The 13,753-nt window shown below is 48.1% G+C and overlaps 1 non-coding gene across 1 annotated transcript; it reads right to left on the bottom strand.

The window, feature by feature from the left end:
- Window positions 1–3,229: 3,229 nt before the first annotated feature.
- TRNAI-AAU (transfer RNA isoleucine (anticodon AAU)) lies at window positions 3,230–3,303 on the bottom strand. Its single transcript has one exon. It is a non-coding gene; the product is annotated as a tRNA-Ile (tRNA).
- Between the last annotated feature and the right edge of the window lie 10,450 nt (window positions 3,304–13,753).

Below are 13,753 nucleotides of genomic sequence, written 5' to 3'. Positions count from 1 at the left end.
TAGGTCTGGCCGTTCCTTCTGCTTTAAATTACTCTAGCTCATGTCAACAAAGTAACAACAAAACATAGCCAACGGTTTGTTGCTCAAGCCTTCCCTACTGCACCTTCCCATGTCTCTCCTGCCGACCACAGTGCAGGAAATTTGAGTTTGCATTTGCGCAAAGAGACGTACAACACAAGAAGGCGTGCTTTCGTGCGCCGGGCACCACCCGGCCTGTGCATTCCTCACTGCCGTGAGATCAGTTTACTCAGCAGAGCATGACGCTGCAATTGGTTAGTAAGGCCTGCCTGACCAGAATAGTATATTTGGGGTCATGTATTTGATTGCATTTTTAAAACAGTAACAGAACTTAACTGCAATGTTTAAATAGGTCTAGACATATTTAAACAGTGTCAATTTGATAGAAGAATTCTGGAAAATTCAGAGGGGAGGCACCAATGTTTTTTTTTCCCTTTGGGTGGATGTGGCATTAAAGAGTTTGAAGACCACTGGTCTAAGTGGACACTAATACACCTGGATCCTCCTGAATCCCTCGCAACAGATGCCAGCAAACCTGGCTGGAGAGCTACTGCGTTGGACTGATCCTGTCGATTCAAGTGGTCTTTCCTAGAGAGTCGGAGGTCATGGAAGTAGATGGATTGATGGTAAGCTTCAGGGCTTTGAAGTTTTCCCATCATCATCTGTCTCAGAAAAATGTGCTAGTAAAGACAGAGAATAAGGTAGTGGTCTTTTACATTAACCAGCAGTGAAGCATGCATTCAAAATCCCTCAATGCAATAGCAGAACAATTGGGCTATTGGGCAGAGATCAACCTGTTGCATACGTCGGCAGTACACATCAAGGGCACCGACAATGTGATGGCAGACAGCTGGAGGTTTCCAAATTTGCTGGAGTTGACGTTATCCAGGTCGTTGTTTTGAGAGATATGCCGAGAGTTTGTGAAACCCTTTCTGGATCTCTTTTCAAACAAGGACAATGCTCATCTTTGTCGATTCTGATCCAGGTTTCCGGAACAAGGAGCCTAGGTAGTGGACGTATTGGTGATAAAGTGGCTGAGAAGTCTCCTTTATACATTCCCCCCCTTTTTATTGATCCAGATAGTTCTCTTCAAGTCTCAGCAGGGGGGAGGGAACTTGATTCTTGTTGGCCCTGATTGGCCAGAGATGTCATGGTTTCCTCTTCTGAACCCCTGGCTCTTCTACCTCCTTGGGTACTGCTCAAGTGTGTCTCTTCTCAGAACGTTGTCCCTGACCTTCTTGCTCCAACTCACTCTATCGCTTTGGAGGTTGAGAAGTCTGGACTGCTAGCAAAGGGTCTTTCCTCTTCCTTAGTGGAGTTAATTCAGCACTCCAGCAGGCCTTCTACTTCGAAGTCTTACTCAAAGAACTGGAAGTCCTTTCAGACGTGATGTTCTGCTCATGATCTTTTGGCACCTACCTGTAGTTTGTCTGCTATTTTGCATTTTCTTCTGAATGGGTTTCACTTGAATCTCTTTCCACTCTGAAAGCTCATTGGTTTGCGATAAAGGCTTTTAGGGACTTTTCTGAACTTTCATCGATGTTACACTCTTTGGTGTCTAGACTGTTATGATCTTTTGTCAATGGTAAGAACAATGAAAAATCCCTTTTCTCCAACTCAGAATCTTCCTACTCTTTTATAGGCTTTGCAATTTTATCTCTTTGAGGATCTGGATACTGTACAATTAAAGATTGTCTCCTGTAAAGTTATTTTCCTATTTGCTATCACCTTGCTGAGAACAATTGGGGAGCTGGGAGCCTTAAAATGCTGTCCTCTCTTCATTTGATACTTTGGAAGATGGGGTAACTTTAAGGCCTAGCCCTACCTTTGCTGCAAAGGTTAAGTCTATTTTTGATAGATCTTAGTAAATAATTCTTTCTTCTTTCATTCCCTCTCCTTCCTCTCCGGAGGAACATTTGTTGAATACACTTGATGTTTAAAGAGCTCTTTTCATTTATGTCACCAGGCCTCTGTAGTTCAGGAAAACCGACTCCTTGTTTGTGACTTTTGGACAGCCTGGAAAAGAAAAGAAGGTGACTTTTATGACTCTGAGTAGGTGGATTAAGTTGTCAATTTTTCTGGCTTTGCAAGGCTTTTTAGAAAATCTTCCAGGTCAGGGATGGTCTACGAGAGGAATGGCCACCTCCTGGGTTGAATCCCAGTGAGTAACAATCTAGGAAATTCCTAGGGTGGTTACTTGGGCCTGAGGGCATACATTTGTCAAGCATTATCGCTTAATAAATTTTCTGTTTTGCATTTGAGTACCAATGTTTTGAACTCTGCATTACCCTAAGTCCATCTTGTCCTTGTCACAAACATTACATCCTGCCCACCTTCCCATCAGTCCTTTGGCAAGGGCTTGGCACCCAGGTTGGGTGCATGGCGCTAGCATTTGAGAATCCTCCTGTTCTTTCTTCCTCTTGGAGGGTGACATCACTTTACTTTGTAATGACTGTCACAAGGACGCAATGGACTAAGGCTAATGAAGATTACCAATAAGTAACAAACGCATCACCACTCTTTCTGAATGTGCGTGGCTCATTCTGCAGGACTTGTTCTTTGTATGATTCCTGGATTTTCAGAAGCTCTTTGATGGCAGCACTCCCACACTGAAAATTGTTTCAGCACCACTGGACAAGGGTCAGTTGTCATGCTCATCTGCGGCGTAAATTTGCATTGAAGTAGTCTAACTCCCCATGTCCTATCTTTTGCTCAATTTGCCTTTGTGAGTTTTCTCTCAATCACTGTTGATTTCCTTTGATTTTTCTTTCTTCTTTCACTTCACCTTCGCCTTCTGTGTATCTTTCGGCCCTGTTAAGAGACACGCCCCCTTGTAGCCACTTCTATACTTCTGTCACCTAATTATTTTCCTATCCATTCCCCTGTAACGTTGCTGATCCTAGCTATAGAATGACTATCCAGAATCTGTTCACCTGAGTTATGTTCCTCTTATCCCCACGCATCTAATAATCAGCTCTTGGTCTCCCTCCACCTCTCACGTGACATAGTCTGAACCAGTGTCTCCATCTTGGAGAGACAATCTCTTGCACTTCTGTTGTTCTACTGGCGCTGCCGGCTTGAGCTTTGGTCAGAAGTGGCAAAAGAAGGACTAATGGAAAGTGAACGTGTACTGGAGCAACAGAGATTATGGATTTACAAGCGTTTGATTAAATGAGAAAAAAAGAGTTTACTTGAGAGAAAAAACTTAACTTGGCCCGTACGGGGATCGAACCAGCGACCTTGGCGTTATTAGCACCACGCTCTAACCAACTGAGCTAACCAGCCATGAATGACAAAGTTATCCTTTTTCCATGATGTAAGGAAATGCCTCCTTGGCATGGTTGCCCCCTGACTTTTTGCCTTTGCTGATGCTATGTTTACAATTGAAAGTGTGCTGAGGCCTGTTCTTTCCCTAACCTGTACTTTTTGTATCCACAATTGGCAGACCCTGGCATCCAGATAAGTCCCTTGTAACTGGTACTGCTAGTACCAAGGGCCCTGATGCCAAGGAAGGTCTCTAAGGGCTGCAGCATGTCTTATGCCACCCTGGAGACCTCTCACTCAGCACAGACACACTGCTTGCCAGCTTGTGTGTGCTAGTGAGACCAAAACGAGTAAGTCGACATGGCACTCCCCTCAGGGTGCCATGCCAGCCTCTCACTGCCTATGCAAGTATAGGTCAGTCACCCCTCTAGCAGGCCTTACAGCCCTAAGGCAGGGTGCACTATACCATAGGTGATCGTACCAGTGCATGAGCATGGTACCCCTACAGTGTCTAAACAAAACCTTAGACATTGTAAGTGCAGGGTAGCCATAAGAGTATATGGTCTGGGAGTTTGTCAAACACGAACTCCACAGCACCATAATGGCTACACTGAAAACTGGGAAGTTTGGTATCAAACTTCTCAGCACAATAAATGCACACTGATGCCAGTGTACATTTTATTGCAAAATACACCCCAGAGGGCACCTTAGAGGTGCCCCCTGAAACTTAACCGACTGTCTGTGTAGGCTGACTAGTTCCAGCAGCCTGCCACACTAGAGACATGTTGCTGGCCCCATGGGGAGAGTGCCTTTGTCACTCTGAGGCCAGTAACAAAGCCTGCACTGGGTGGAGATGCTAACACCTCCCCCAGGCAGGAGCTGTAACACCTGGCGGTGAGCCTCAAAGGCTCACCCCTTTGTCACAGCACCGCAGGACACTCCAGCTAGTGGAGTTGCCCGCCCCCTCCGGCCCCGGCCCCCACTTTTGGCGGCAAGGCCAGAGAAAATAATGAGAATAACAAGGAGGAGTCACTGGCCAGTCAGGACAGCCCCTAAGGTGTCCTGAGCTGAGGTGACTCTAACTTTTAGAAATCCTCCATCTTGTAGATGGAGGATTCCCCCAATAGGATTAGGGATGTGACCCCCTCCCCTTGGGAGGAGGCACAAAGAGGGTGTACTCACCCTCAGGGCTAGTAGCCATTGGCTACTAACCCCCCAGACCTAAACACGCCCTTAAATTTAGTATTTAAGGGCTTCCCTGAACCTAAGATTTTAGATTCCTGCAACAACAAGAAGAAGGACTGCCTAGCTGATAACCCCTGCAGAGGAAGACCAGACGACAACTACTGCCTTGGCTCCAGAAACTCACCGGCCTGTCTCCTGCCTTCCAAAGAACTCTGCTCCAGCGACGCCTTCCAAAGGGACCAGCGACCTCTGAATCCTCTGAGGACTGCCCTGCTTCGACGACGACAAGAAACTCCCGAGGACAGCGGACCTGCTCCAAAAAGACTGCAACTTTATCCAAAGGAGCAGCTTTAAAGAACCCTGCAATCTCCCCGCAAGAAGCGTGAGACTTGCAACACTGCACCCGGCGACCCCGACTCGGCTGGTGGAGAACCAACACCTCAGGGAGGACCCCCGGACTACTCTACGACTGTGAGTACCAAAACCTGTCCCCCCTGAGCCCCCACAGCGCCGCCTGCAGAGGGAATCCCGAGGCTTCCCCTGACCGCGACTCTCTGAAACCTAAGTCCCGACGCCTGGAAAAGACCCTGCACCCGCAGCCCCCAGGACCTGAAGGACCGGACTTTCACTGCAGAAGTGACCCCCAGGAGTCCCTCTCCCTTGCCCAAGTGGAGGTTTCCCCGAGGAAGCCCCCCCTTGCCTGCCTGCAGCGCTGAAGAGATCCCTTGATCTCTCATTGACTTCCATTGCGAACCCGACGCTTGTTCTAACACTGCACCCGGCCGCCCCCGCGCCGCTGAGGGTGAAATTTCTGTGTGGGCTTGTGTCCCCCCCGGTGACCTACAAAACCCCCCTGGTCTGCCCTCCGAAGACACGGGTACTTACCTGCTGGCAGACTGGAACCGGGGCACCCCCTTCTCTCCATTGAAGCCTATGCGTTTTGGGCACCACTTTGAACTCTGCACCTGACCGGCCCTGAGCTGCTGGTGTGGTAACTTTGGGGTTGCTCTGAACCCCCAACGGTGGGCTACCTTGGACCAAGAACTGAACCCTGTAAGTGTCTTACTTACCTGGTAAAACTAACAAAAACTTACCTCCCCCAGGAACTGTGAAAATTGCAGTGTCCACTTTTGAAATAGCTATTTGTGAATAACTTGAAAAGTATACATGCAATTGAAATGATTCAAAGTTCCTAATGTACTTACATGCAATACCTTTCAAACAAGATATTACATGTTAAATTTGAACCTGTGGTTCTTAAAATAAACTAAGAAAAGATATTTTTCTATACAAAACCTATTGGCTGGATTTGTCTCTGAGTGTGTGTACCTCATTTATTGTCTATGTGTATGTACAACAAATGCTTAACACTACTCCTTGGATAAGCCTACTGCTCGACCACACTACCACAAAATAGAGCATTAGTATTATCTCTTTTTACCACTATTTTACCTCTAAGGGGAACCCTTGGACTCTGTGCATGCTATTCCTTACTTTGAAATAGCACATACAGAGCCAACTTCCTACATTGGTGGATCAGCGGTGGGGTACAAGACTTTGCATTTGCTGGACTACTCAGCCAATACCTGATCACATGACAAATTCCAAAATTGTCATTAGAAATAGATTTTTGCAATTTGAAAAGTTTTCTAAATTCTTAAAAGTCCTGCTAGGGCCTTGTGTTAGTCCCTGTTAGCATTTCTTTTAGAGTTTAAAAGTTTGTTAAAAGTTTGAATTAGAACCTAGAACTAGTTGTAGATTCTTAAAAAGTATTCCAACTTTTAGAAGCATAATGTCTAGCACAGATGTGAATGTGGTGGAACTCGACACCACACCTTACCTCCATCTACAGATGAGAGAGCTAAGGTCACTCTGTAAACTAAAGAAAATAGCAATGGGCTCCAAACCTACCAAAGTACAGCTCCAGGAGCTTTTGGCAGAGTTTGAAAAAGCCAACCCCTCTGAGGATGGCAACACAGAGGATGAAGATAGTGACTTGGAGGGAAATTCCCCCCCTCCAGTCCTACTTAGGGAGAACAGGGCTTCTCAAGCCCTGACTCCACAAATAATAGTCAGAGATGCTGGTTCCCTCACAGGAGGGACCAACAACTCTGAAATCACTGAGGATATTCCAGTGAAGAGGACATCCAGTTAGCCAGGATGGCCAAAAGATTGGCTTTGGAAAGACAGATCCTAGCCATAGAAAGGGAAAGACAAGAGATGGGCCTAGGACCCATCAATGGTGGCAGCAACATAACTAGGGTCAGAGATTCTCCTGACATGTTGAAAATCCCCAAAGGGATTGTAACTAAATATGAAGATGGTGATGACATCACCAAATGGTTCACAGCTTTTGAGAGGGCTTGTGTAACCAGAAAAGTGAACAAATCTCACTGGGGTGCCCTCCTTTGGGAAATGTTCACAGGAAAGTGTAGGGATAGACTCCTCACACTCTCTGGAAAAGATGCAGAATCTTATGACCTCATGAAGGGTACCCTGATTGAGGGCTTTGGATTCTCCACTGAGGAGTATAGGATTAGATTCAGGGGGGCTCAAAAATCCTCGAGCCAGACCTGGGTTGACTTTGTAGACTACTCAGTAAAAACACTAGATGGTTGGATTCAAGGCAGTGGTGTAAGTAATTATGATGGGCTGTACAATTTATTTGTGAAAGAACACCTGTTAAGTAATTGTTTCAATGATAAACTGCATCAGCATCTGGTAGACCTAGGACCAATTTCTCCCCAAGAATTGGGAAAGAAGGCGGACCATTGGGTCAAGACAAGGGTGTCCAAAACTTCCACAGGGGGTGACCAAAAGAAAGGGGTCACAAAACCTCCCCAGGGGAAAGGTGGTGAGACAGCCAAAAATAAAAATAGTAAAGAGTCTTCTACAGGCCCCCAAAAACCTGCACAGGAGGGTGGGCCCAGAGCCTCTTCACAAAACAATCCTGGGTACAAGGGTAAAAACTTTGATCCCAAAAAGGCCTGGTGTCGAAACTGTAGTCAGTCTGGACACCAAACTGGAGACAAGGCCTGTCCCAAGAAAAGTTCCACTCCAAACTCCAATCCAGGTAACACTGGAATGGCTAGTCTCCAAGTGGGATCATCAGTGTGCCCAGAGCAAATCAGGGTCCACACTGAAGCTACTCTAGTCTCTGAGGGTGGGGTGGATTTAGCCACACTAGCTGCCTGGCCGCCTAACATGCAAAAATACAGGCAGCAGCTCTTTATTAATGGGACAAGTGTAGAGGGCCTGAGGGATACAGGTGCCAGTGTCACCATGGTGACAGAGAAACTGGTTTCCCCTGGCCAATACCTGACTGGAAAAACCTATACAGTCACCAACGCTGACAATCAGACTAAAGCACATCCCATGGCAATGGTAACTTTAGAATGGGGAGGGGTCAATGGCCTGAAACAGGTGGTGGTCTCCTCAAACATCCCAGTAGACTGTCTGCTTGGAAATGACCTGGAGTCCTCAGCATGGGCTGAGGTAGAACTAAAAACCCATGCAGCCATGCTGGGTATCCCTGAACTGGTGTGTGTAAAAACAAGAGCACAGTGCAAGGCACAGGGTGAAAAAGTAGAGCTGGAGTCTGGAAGAAAGGCCCAGCCTACCAAGAGAAAAGGAAAGTCAGTTGGGAAACCAACTGCAACACAGTCAGAAAAAGAGAAACTCTCTTCTCAGGAAGAAGTTCTGCCTTCTGAGGGAACTGAGCCTTTGGAGCTTGAACCTTATCAGGTTGAGCTCTTAGGCCCAGGGGGACCCTCAAGGGAGGAGCTGTGTAAGGGACAAGAAACCTGTCCCTCTCTTGAAGGCCTTAGGCAGCAAGCTGCTGAAGAGTCCAAGGGCAAGAAAAATGGAACACATAGGGTCTATTGGGAAGATGGACTCCTGTACACTGAGGCCAGAGACCCCAAACCTGGTGCCACTAGGAGAGTGGTAGTGCCTCAGTCGTTCAGAGAGTTTATTCTGACCTTAGCCCATGATATTCCCCTTGCTGGGCATTTGGGACAAACCAAGACGTGGGAGAGGTTAGTCAACCACTTCTACTGGCCCAATATGTCCCACAAGGTTAAGGGGTTTTGCCTCTCCTGCCCCACCTGTCAAGCCAGTGGTAAGACAGGTGGGCATCCAAAGGCCCCCCTCATTCCACCTCCAGTGGTGGGGGTCCCCTTTGAAAGAGTGGGTGTGGACATAGTTGGTCCACTAGAACCTCCCACAGCCTCAGGAAATATGTATATCCTAGTAGTAGTGGATCATGCTACTAGGTATCCTGAAGCTATTCCCCTTAGGTCAACTACTGCCCCTGCAGTAGCCAAGGCCCTTATTGGTATCTTTACCAGAGTGGGTTTCCCTAAGGAGGTGGTGTCTGACAGAGGTACCAACTTCATGTCAGCATACCTAAAACACATGTGGAATGAGTGTGGGGTGACTTACAAATTCACTACACCATACCATCCACAAACTAATAGCTTAGTTGAGAGATTCAACAAGACATTAAAAGGCATGATCATGGGGCTCCCAGAAAAGCTCAAAAGGAGATGGGATGTCCTCTTGCCATGTCTGCTTTTCGCTTACAGAGAGGTGCCACAGAAGGGAGTAGGATTCTCACCCTTTGAACTTCTGTTTGGTCATCCTGTAAGGGGACCACTTGCTCTTGTTAAAGAAGGCTGGGAGAGACCTCTTCATGAGCCTAAACAGGACATAGTGGACTATGTACTTGGCCTTCGCTCTAGAATGGCAGAGTACATGGAAAAGGCAAGCAAAAACCTTGAGGCCAGCCAACAGCTCCAGAAGTTTTGGTATGACCAAAAGGCTGCAATGGTTGAGTTCCAACCAGGGCAGAAAGTCTGGGTTCTGGAGCCTGTGGCTCCCAGGGCACTCCAGGACAAATGGAGTGGCCCTTACCCAGTGCTAGAAAGGAAGAGTCAGGTCACCTACCTGGTGGACCTGGGCACAAGCAGGAGCCCCAAGAGGGTGATCCATGTGAACCGCCTTAAGCTCTTCCATGACAGGGCTGATGTAAATCTGTTGATGGTAACAGATGAGGATCAGGAGGCAGAGAGTGAACCTCTCCCTGATCTTCTGTCATCAGACCCAAAAGATGGCTCAGTAGATGGAGTGATCTACTCAGACACCCTCTCTGGCCAACAGCAAGCTGATTGTAGGAGAGTCCTACAACAGTTTCCTGAACTCTTCTCCCTAACCCCTGGTCAGACACACCTGTGTACCCATGATGTGGACACAGGAGACAGCATGCCTGTCAAAAACACAATTTTTAGACAGTCTGACCATGTTAAGGAAAGCATCAAGGTGGAAGTCCACAAGATGCTGGAATTGGGAGTAATTGAGCGCTCTGACAGCCCCTGGGCTAGCCCAGTGGTCTTAGTCCCCAAACCTCACACCAAAGATGGAAAGAAAGAGATGAGGTTTTGTGTGGACTACAGAGGGCTCAACTCTGTCACCAAGACAGACGCCCATCCAATTCCTAGAGCTGATGAGCTCATAGACAAATTAGGTGCTGCCAAATTCTTAAGTACCTTTGACTTGACAGCAGGGTACTGGCAAATAAAAATGGCACATGGAGCAAAAGAGAAAACAGCATTCTCCACACCTGATGGGCATTATCAGTTTACTGTTATGCCCTTTGGTTTAAAGAATGCCCCTGCCACCTTCCAAAGGTTGGTGAATCAAGTCCTTGCTGGTTTGGAGTCCTTTAGCACAGCTTATCTTGATGATATTGCTGTCTTTAGCTCCACCTGGCAGGATCACTTGGTCCACCTGAAGAAGGTTTTGAAGGCTCTGCAATCTGCAGGCCTCTCTATCAAGGCATCCAAATGCCAGATAGGGCAGGGAACTGTGGTTTACTTGGGCCACCTTGTAGGTGGAGGCCAAGTTCAGCCACTCCAACCCAAGATCCAGACTATTCTGGACTGGGTAGCTCCAAAAACCCAGACTCAAGTCAGGGCATTCCTTGGCTTGACTGGGTATTACAGGAGGTTTGTGAAGGGATATGGATCCATTGTGACAGCCCTCACTGAACTCACCTCCAAGAAAATGCCCAAGAAAGTGAACTGGACTGTAGAATGCCAACAGGCCTTTGACACCCTGAAACAAGCAATGTGCTCAGCACCAGTTCTAAAAGCTCCAGATTATTCTAAGCAGTTCATTGAGCAGACAGATGCCTCTGAACATGGGATAGGGGCAGTTTTGTCCCAAACAAATGATGATGGCCTTGACCAGCCTGTTGCTTTCATTAGCAGGAGGTTACTCCCCAGGGAGCAGCGTTGGAGTGCCATTGAGAGGGAGGCCTTTGCTGTGGTTTGGTCCCTGAAGAAGCTGAGACCATACCTCTTTGGGACTCACTTCCTAGTTCAAACTGACCACAGACCTCTCAAATGGCTGATGCAAATGAAAGGTGAAAATCCAAAACTGTTGAGGTGGTCCATCTCCCTACAGGGAATGGACTTTATAGTGGAACACAGACCTGGGACTGCCCATGCCAATGCAGATGGCCTTTCCAGGTTCTTCCACTTAGAAAATGAAGACTCTCTTGGGAAAGGTTAGTCTCATCCTCTTTCGTTTGGGGGGGGGTTGTGTAAGGAAATGCCTCCTTGGCATGGTTGCCCCCTGACTTTTTGCCTTTGCTGATGCTATGTTTACAATTGAAAGTGTGCTGAGGCCTGCTAACCAGGCCCCAGCACCAGTGTTCTTTCCCTAACCTGTACTTTTTGTATCCACAATTGGCAGACCCTGGCATCCAGATAAGTCCCTTGTAACTGGTACTGCTAGTACCAAGGGCCCTGATGCCAAGGAAGGTCTCTAAGGGCTGCAGCATGTCTTATGCCACCCTGGAGACCTCTCACTCAGCACAGACACACTGCTTGCCAGCTTGTGTGTGCTAGTGAGACCAAAACGAGTAAGTCGACATGGCACTCCCCTCAGGGTGCCATGCCAGCCTCTCACTGCCTATGCAAGTATAGGTCAGTCACCCCTCTAGCAGGCCTTACAGCCCTAAGGCAGGGTGCACTATAACATAGGTGAGGGTACCAGTGCATGAGCATGGTACCCCTACAGTGTCTAAACAAAACCTTAGACATTGTAAGTGCAGGGTAGCCATAAGAGTATATGGTCTGGGAGTTTGTCAAACACGAACTCCACAGCACCATAATGGCTACACTGAAAACTGGGAAGTTTGGTATCAAACTTCTCAGCACAATAAATGCACACTGATGCCAGTGTACATTTTATTGCAAAATACACCCCAGAGGGCACCTTAGAGGTGCCCCCTGAAACTTAACCGACTGTCTGTGTAGGCTGACTAGTTCCAGCAGCCTGCCACACTAGAGACATGTTGCTGGCCCCATGGGGAGAGTGCCTTTGTCACTCTGAGGCCAGTAACAAAGCCTGCACTGGGTGGAGATGCTAACACCTCCCCCAGGCAGGAGCTGTAACACCTGGCGGTGAGCCTCAAAGGCTCACCCCTTTGTCACAGCACCGCAGGACACTCCAGCTAGTGGAGTTGCCCGCCCCCTCCGGCCCCGGCCCCCAGTTTTGGCGGCAAGGCCGGAGAAAATAATGAGAATAACAAGGAGGAGTCACTGGCCAGTCAGGACAGCCCCTAAGGTGTCCTGAGCTGAGGTGACTCTAACTTTTAGAAATCCTCCATCTTGCAGATGGAGGATTCCCCCAATAGGATTAGGGATGTGACCCCCTCCCCTTGGGAGGAGGCACAAAGAGGGTGTACTCACCCTCAGGGCTAGTAGCCATTGGCTACTAACCCCCCAGACCTAAACACGCCCTTAAATTTAGTATTTAAGGGCTTCCCTGAACCTAAGATTTTAGATTCCTGCAACAACAAGAAGAAGGACTGGCTAGCTGATAACCCCTGCAGAGGAAGACCAGACGACAACTACTGCCTTGGCTCCAGAAACTCACCGGCCTGTCTCCTGCCTTCCAAAGAACTCTGCTCCAGCGACGCCTTCCAAAGGGACCAGCGACCTCTGAATCCTCTGAGGACTGCCCTGCTTCGACGACGACAAGAAACTCCCGAGGACAGCGGACCTGCTCCAAAAAGACTGCAACTTTATCCAAAGGAGCAGCTTTAAAGAACCCTGCAATCTCCCCGCAAGAAGCGTGAGACTTGCAACACTGCACCCGGCGACCCCGACTCGGCTGGTGGAGAACCAACACCTCAGGGAGGACCCCCGGACTACTCTACGACTGTGAGTACCAAAACCTGTCCCCCCTGAGCCCCCACAGCGCCGCCTGCAGAGGGAATCCCGTGGCTTCCCCTGACCGCGACTCTCTGAAACCTAAGTCCCGACGCCTGGAAAAGACCCTGCACCCGCAGCCCCCAGGACCTGAAGGACCGGACTTTGACTGCAGAAGTGACCCCCAGGAGTCCCTCTCCCTTGCCCAAGTGGAGGTTTCCCCGAGGAAGCCCCCCCTTGCCTACCTGCAGCGCTGAAGAGATCCCTTGATCTCTCATTGACTTCCATTGCGAACCCGACGCTTGTTCTAACACTGCACCCGGCCGCCCCCGCGCCGCTGAGGGTGAAATTTCTGTGTGGGCTTGTGTCCCCCCCGGTGCCCTACAAAACCCCCCTGGTCTGCCCTCCGAAGACGCGGGTACTTACCTGCTGGCAGACTGGAACCGGGGCACCCCCTTCTCTCCATTGAAGCCTATGCGTTTTGGGCACCACTTTAAACTCTGCACCTGACCGGCCCTGAGCTGCTGGTGTGGTAACTTTGGGGTTGCTCTGAACCCCCAACGGTGGGCTACCTTGGACCAAGAACTGAACCCTGTAAGTGTCTTACTTACCTGGTAAAACTAACAAAAACTTACCTCCCCCAGGAACTGTGAAAATTGCAGTGTCCACTTTTGAAATAGCTATTTGTGAATAACTTGAAAAGTATACATGCAATTGAAATGATTCAAAGTTCCTAATGTACTTACCTGCAATACCTTTCAAACAAGATATTACATGTTAAATTTGAACCTGTGGTTCTTAAAATAAACTAAGAAAAGATATTTTTCTATACAAAACCTATTGCCTGGATTTGTCTCTGAGTGTGTGTACCTCATTTATTGTCTATGTGTATGTACAACAAATGCTTAACAATACTCCTTGGATAAGCCTCCTGCTCGACCACACTACCACAAAATAGAGCATTAGTATTATCTCTTTTTACCACTATTTTACCTCTAAGGGGAACCCTTGGACTCTGTGCATGCTATTCCTTACTTTGAAATAGCACATACAGAGCCAACTTCCTA

Source organism: Pleurodeles waltl, chromosome 12, assembly GCF_031143425.1.
Source record: "Pleurodeles waltl isolate 20211129_DDA chromosome 12, aPleWal1.hap1.20221129, whole genome shotgun sequence".
NCBI classification, from domain to species: domain Eukaryota; kingdom Metazoa; phylum Chordata; class Amphibia; order Caudata; family Salamandridae; genus Pleurodeles; species Pleurodeles waltl.
Note: the sequence above shows the minus strand (reverse complement) of the source record. Positions and strands in the feature narration are given on the sequence as shown.